Raw genomic sequence first — 6,440 nt, 5'->3', positions numbered from 1 at the left:
CCCGAGGGGCATCAGGGGCCATGCGGGTGCTGCGGTGGAGGCCCATGGGCACCGTCACCCTCCGTCCATCCCGTTGGTCCATACGGGGCCCCGAGCGCCGGGTGAGTCCGTCTTTCCATTGTTCAAACAATCTCTTTTCCACACGCGGTGCCAAAGGCTCCCCGCTCGCTCCCGCACGCGCCAGTATATTTAGCTGCCTCTAAGCCTCTACCTTTCCTTATATAGGAGAGGCCAAACGAATTTCGCACTCTCATTATTAATAGCCTGAGAGGAGCTCTTAGGAGGCTGCCAAAAATAGCAGGCAAACAGAGCGCACCCGGGCTGGGGAGGGCGTCGTGGCAGGCAGGGAGCCGCCGGGACCGCCGCGGGAGGGATGCCGCGCTGCCGGTCCCGGCTTTTCCCGTTGGGAACCACGCTAAGGTGCCTCCGGCATCCTGCCCCCGCCGCAGCCCCGGGCAGGGGCTCCCCCTCGCCCCGCCAGCTCTCCGCAGGCAGAGGTAGGACCGGCGGGGCCCGGGGTGGGCACAGCAGCCCTGCACCCCCGGGCGTTGCGGCTGCGGATGCTGGAACAGCCGCCCCGAGGGTGTTGGGGACGCCCCAAGCGGGTGGCCTGGGGCAGCCCGGGGATCCACATCCCTGCGGGGTCCCCCTGGCCCTGGGGAACTCCTGTGGCTGAAGTGGTGACAGGTTTCACCCTCCTGTGCACACCACGGGCTCTGCTTTGCCCTCGAGCTGCCCCGGGCTGTCACTGGGCCCAGCGGTGCGTGCCGGCTCCCCCGGGGCATGGATTTGGGACCCCCGCTGGGCACCCGGGGGACGTGGGGCAGGTGGCAGAGGACAGAGGTGGCCCGCTGTCTGTATGCCGGTGGCAGCCCTGGATGCCCTGTCCGGGATGGAGAGGTTTTCTCAGCAGAGATCACTCACACAGCATCCCCGGAATTGGACACCAATCCCGGGACATCGAGCCCGGGATGGGACGAGCGAGGAGGGGGCTGCGGGGTGCCCAGAGAGCGAGGGGGCTTCAACTGCACCCGGAGACGTTGCATCCCAGGCAGGGTCTGCCTTAAATCCCTCCTCCCTCCTCCCTCCCTCCCTGGCGAGGAACTTCTCCCGCTGAACTGGAGGATGCTGCAAAGCTCCTGCGGACGAGCCGGAGGAGTCCTGTGGCAAAGTCAAGGCGAGCGGGGAAGCGGCGTGTTCGTGCCGGGTGTCACCGCAGCCCCTGCCGCCAGCCCAGCCTGCAGCGGCCGGTGTCACCTCCAGGACCGTGAGTGGCCTTGCGGGCGGGAGGTGCGGGGTCTGCGGGGGGCAGCGGGGCTTTCCCCGCCGCCCACGTTTAACCTTCAGCGAGCCCGGCCGGGGCCGGGGCTGCTGCTGCTCGGCTCCGGCAGCGGCTCGGCGTGGGCAGGGAGGGGACATCCCGGGGTGGGGGTCCCCGCAGCCCCCCTCTGCTTGGGGCCAGCCCGGGTGGAGGCGGAGGAGTGGGAGCAGCAGCAACTCGCTGTGGCGTTGGGGGGGCAGCGGGGCACCCCCGGCTGCAGGGGGGTCCTGGGTGGTGGGTGCTCGGCTCCGTGGGCAGCACCCGGCCCGTCTGTGCCCCCCGGCAGCGGGGCCGGTCACCCCCTCCCCAGGGAGCCGGGGTGCCCTCGGCCACGCAACGCGGGGACACCCCACGCCGGTGGGATGGGGCGGGAAGGGAAACCCAACTCCTGGGCACCTCGGCATCGCAGTTCGGCCACGCACGGGGCGAAGCGCTGGCCAGCACGGCCGGCTGCACCAGGGCCCCGCAGCCCCGAGGCGGGCAATGCCGCAGGCGAAGGGGCGGCCGGACGGGAGCCGGGGTGCTCCCGCAGGCACCCTGTGCCAGAGCTCCCCTCACACCCACCTCCCTCCTCCTCGCTGGGCCTCTTGGTATGTTTTAAGCCCCTCGGCAGCTGGAGCAGCTGCTGCAGTGGGTTTGCCGGGGTTGGATGAGCGAGGGGAGCCGGCTGGGGGGGCAGTGCTGGAGGGGAAAACTTGGAAGGGCCCCTGCGAGGCAGCGGCTGCAGAGCGCGGCCGGACACGCGGCGCCGGCGGAGCGGGGAAAAAAGACGCTTCCTTTTATAGCCAGGCTGGGGTTGTTGGGTGCCTGCAGGCGCGTGGGTGCCACCACGGCCGGCCCCGGCAGCCCCCCGGCTCCTCTGCCTCCCCCTGCAAGGCCGTCAGACGCCTGTGCCCACAAACCACCCTGCCCAGGACAGGGAGCTGCTCCCGGGCAGGTGGAGAACACGGGGGCTGCCCAGGTCGGGGGCTGCCCAGGTCGGGGGCTGCCGGCCGACGTGAGGGTGCAGAGAAGACCTGGGAGAGGGGCTGCTCTCTGGTGGGTTTCGGCTCGGGGACGTTTCTGCAGCCGCCAAGGGCAGCGCTGGGGCTGGGGAGGACTCGGGGCTGCCTGCAGTGATGGGGCACTTCCAAGACTGCAGAGGGACTTGTGATGACTGGGATGTCTGGCCACAGAGAGGGCAGTGGGGCAGAGCCGGGCTGTGGGACAGGGCAGGGGCAAGGAGGGGTGGTGGGGCTGGGGGAGATGGGGAGCCCGAGATGCAGAGAACACCAGCAGAGCTGGGTGCAGCCCTCCAAGGTCACTGGGAGAGCCCGGCCTAGGGCTGTGGGAACTGTGCCACAGGATGGTGCTGTGTGGCCCCCCCGGGCTGGGGTACCTCTAGTACCAAGTCCTGGGAGGCTGCCAAGGTCAGCCGAGGTGACTGGAGCTGAACTGGGCTGGGAGGCAGGAGCGCTGACCCCGTGCCCTGGCTTTCGGGATTTGGACTGGGTGCAGCCATTGGATTTTGCCTCCCAGTGCACCCCAACAGCCCCACCAGTCCCTGGAACCCGGTACCTCCACAGAAAAACCTTATGGCATCATCCCACTGCACTGCAGGGCCGGCACAGCTCCAAGGGTTAAGGGGGTGCATCTCTGCAGCCTCTGGCCTCAGGACACCCCTCAGTTTGCTTTTGGGGGAAACAGGGCTGCTGGTCCAGCCAGACACACTCAGCTCCACCACTGCTGCTTTAGTGGGGATTTGTCTTGGTTCCTGGGAGCCGTGTCTGGGATCCCCAGGGCTGATCCCTGGGGACTGGCCATGCAGAAGGTCCTGGGGTGCTGGCAGAGCATCCTGGGGGGACCACGGCTGTGCTGGCAGCCACTCTGTGCCCCATGGCAATAGCTGGTGGCTCAGAGGGCCACTGAGCAGCACCTCTGCTGCCTGTGGGTGCTGTGAGTGGGGCCAGTGACGTGAGGCTGTACTTGGCACCCACCAGCTCCTTGCAGGAGCTGCGGCGCGTGTGGCCACAGCTCCCGGCGCTGAGTCACGGCCACACCACGCTTGGCCAGCCCCACATCCCTCCTGCTCGGGGCTGGGCCCCTCAGGCACCCCTTGCTCCCCTGTCCTGCCAGGGGACAGCCCTGGGAACCCCAGGACACTCCCTGTACCTGCTGCAAATTTACAGGACACTCCCTGTACCTGCTGCCCCTCTCCAGCTGCAAATTTAGCAGAAGGAAGGTCACTGGGGTGAAGGTGCATTTGGGTGATGGTGACACTTGTCCCTATGTCCTGCCCTTGTCCCTGCCCTGGCCACACTGTGCTGGGGCCAGGGAGCCTCCCTGCAGCCCCATTATGGTCTCAAGCCCCTGAGCTCTCAGCTGAATTCCCTCCCGTGGGCAGAGGCATCTCCAGCCTCCCCGGCCCAGAGCTGTGGTGTGGGGAGGGGGTGCGGAGGGCCCAGACCCCCAGGTCCTCCTCTGGGCAAGGGTGGGGTTTGTGGGAGGTGGGTCTCCCCCAACACTGGCCCCAGCTGCACTGAGCTGCAGCTGCTGCTCTGGCACACAGACAGGGGGATGTGGGGTGCGGGAGGTCCTGGGGGGTGCTGGGGTGGTGTGGGGTGATGGGGAAGGTGAGCTGGTGCATCCTGACCCAGCTCAGCAGCAGCAGCAGCAGCAGCAGGGGTGATCCCTGCCAAGCCAAGAGCCAGGGCCGATGGGGGCCCCTGCTGTGGAATTAGCTCCAAGCACAGGTGCCCACCTTTGCCGTGCGTGCTGGCCTGCCTGGGCTCACAGGACACGGCCCTTGGCTGTGCCCCCATCTCCTCGGGGGTGCAGCCCCACAGGTGCCCCCACTGCCACAAACTCTGTCACAGCCTGGAGCATCTGACCACCCTCAAAGGGCAGCTGCCCCCCAAAACAGCAGCCTGAGCATCCTCTGGCCGGCGAGGGGCTCTGGGTCCGAGGCACAGGCGTTGGCCGTGGCACTGCCTCGCTCTCTGAACATGGATCTCCGTGCCCGGGGCTGAGAGTGGCTGCGGGCACAGCAGGGCTGTAGGAGCCCTGCCTCTGCCTGGGCTGCACCGGGCAGGGGCCGAGGCTGGGTCTGGGAGTGGGCAGGAGGTGCTTCCTGGATCCTTCCTGCTCCTTCCAGGATCCCAGTGGAGCTGGTGGGCACGGCTGGGAGCAGCGGGCAGCCCCAGCCCCGCACTGCCCACCTCTCCCTCCCAACCCTACATACTTCTTCATATGCCCATATGGAGTCGGCCGGCGTTATGGAATGTTAAGAAGTATGTATTTTTGGGCTGGGACCCCCACGCCAGGATTCCACATCACCAGCACCGTCCCGGCGGCGCCTCCGGAGAGACGATGCGTCCCTGGGGCTGGTAAAAAGGAACCAGATCAACTTGCAACTGGATTTGGTCCCCTTCAACCAGCTGCAGCGGCGCGTGAGCCACGGCACCCGCTGACCTTCGCTGCCCCGGGGGCTGCCGCTGTCCTGCCCTGAGGGGGCTCGGGGTCAGGAGAGGGTGCAGGGAGCGGGAGGGGGGGGGGTGGTGCAAAAGGGGGCTTTGGCTGCTTTTTGAGGCTGTGTGGAGCCCCGGTGGAGCGGAGGCAGCTCCGTTGCCCGCCGGTGGAAGTCCCAGCGCTGCTCAGACTGCCCGGGCTCCTCATCAACACCGCGCAGCTTCGCCGGTCCCAAACCTGCTCGGGAAACGCCCCGTGAAGCCGCAGCTGCCAGGGAAGGCACAGGGGTGAGGAGCCCCCCGGCCCCCGCACCTCCCGTCCCCTCCAGGGGACAGGGGAGAGCGTTCCCCGCGGGGGAAGCCCGAGGATCCGACCCCCGTGTGAGGAATTGTGCGATGATTCGTGTCAATAAAGAGTGTTTATTCAAACTGCCAAATATGCAATGAAAGTGTACCGCTAAATATGCTTATGCAGTTATGCTTTTGACAAACATATCACTATAGGCAAATAAGACTTGAAAATACACCGCTTATGTATGTAACGGGTAAACATGGATGTGTAAAGAAAGAGGTTATCAAAGGACAAGAAAGGGAAGACTTGAGCTTTTGTCCCTCAACTCCAGAGGGACACCTAAAACCACCAATAAAGAGCCAAGGGTCTGAGAAACGAAAGTGACGTCACAACCCAGAAAACGAAACTGGGCGGTAACTTTCCTGGCACAAACGTATAAAAGGGCTGCAAAGCCCTCTGTGAAGTGTGTGCTGGTGAAGCTGAGGCTCCCTTTGGCACCCAGCGCTGTTTTACTCATTCCTTATCGAATAAACAGCCTTGCTGCTAAGAATCCTTGATTACCAGCTTCGTTTATAACACCCGGGAACAGCCCCGCTCCAGCAGAGCCGGCAGCATCAAAAGGTAACGCTGACACAAAGGGCAGCGAGCGGTTCCCCGTCAATCGGCTGTGCCGACATCCCCTGGGGGGACCTTTCCAGCAGCGCTTTGCCCCTCAGGGCACAGGTGGGTGGTGTGGGGGGTCGGGGTCCCGCGATGGGTGTTTGGGGACAGCACCCCTTATCTGAAGGGGGGGGGGCAAAAACGAGGGGCTGCTCACCCCACTGGACTGGCAGAGCAGCCAGAGAGCCCTGGGCGGGGAAGAAATGCGGGTCTCTGCTTTTGTGGGGTGGCCGGGGGCTCCTGGGTGGGAGGGGGTGTCTGGGGCTGTTCGTGCAGGACAGCAAAGGCCCTCCAGCCCTGCTCACCGCCCACGAAGAAACTCCTGTTCTTGCTCCCCAAAGGAAGGTCCCAGCTCAGAGCACACCCGGCACAGCTCCCCCTCCAGGCCAGCCCACCATGGGTAAGTTGGGTGGCTGGAGGGGTCGGGGGCACGGAATCTGAAGAGGGACAGCGTGGGGGACACGGGGACCCCGAGTGTGTCCCTTCTCCCCTCTCCTCCCGGGCAGGGGGGCAGCGGGGCCGGTGCCATCAGTGGTCTGTTCCCAGGAGTCTTCAGGATGAGGGGCAGCTGATAACAGTAGTCCAGGTAACAAACCCAAGAGAATCCAGGCAGGTGCCTGATCCCAAGGTCTCTCCCAGGCAGCCTGGCAGGTGCTGGGAAGCCCCCACAGATCCCCAGTGACTCAGCTGCCCTCTTGAGAGCTGGGGATGTGCTGGAGCA

This window comes from Lepidothrix coronata, unplaced genomic scaffold (assembly GCF_001604755.1).
Source record: "Lepidothrix coronata isolate B3197 unplaced genomic scaffold, Lepidothrix_coronata-1.0 Scaffold147, whole genome shotgun sequence".
NCBI classification, from domain to species: Eukaryota; Metazoa; Chordata; class Aves; order Passeriformes; family Pipridae; genus Lepidothrix; species Lepidothrix coronata.
This window is presented reverse-complemented; position numbering follows the sequence as displayed.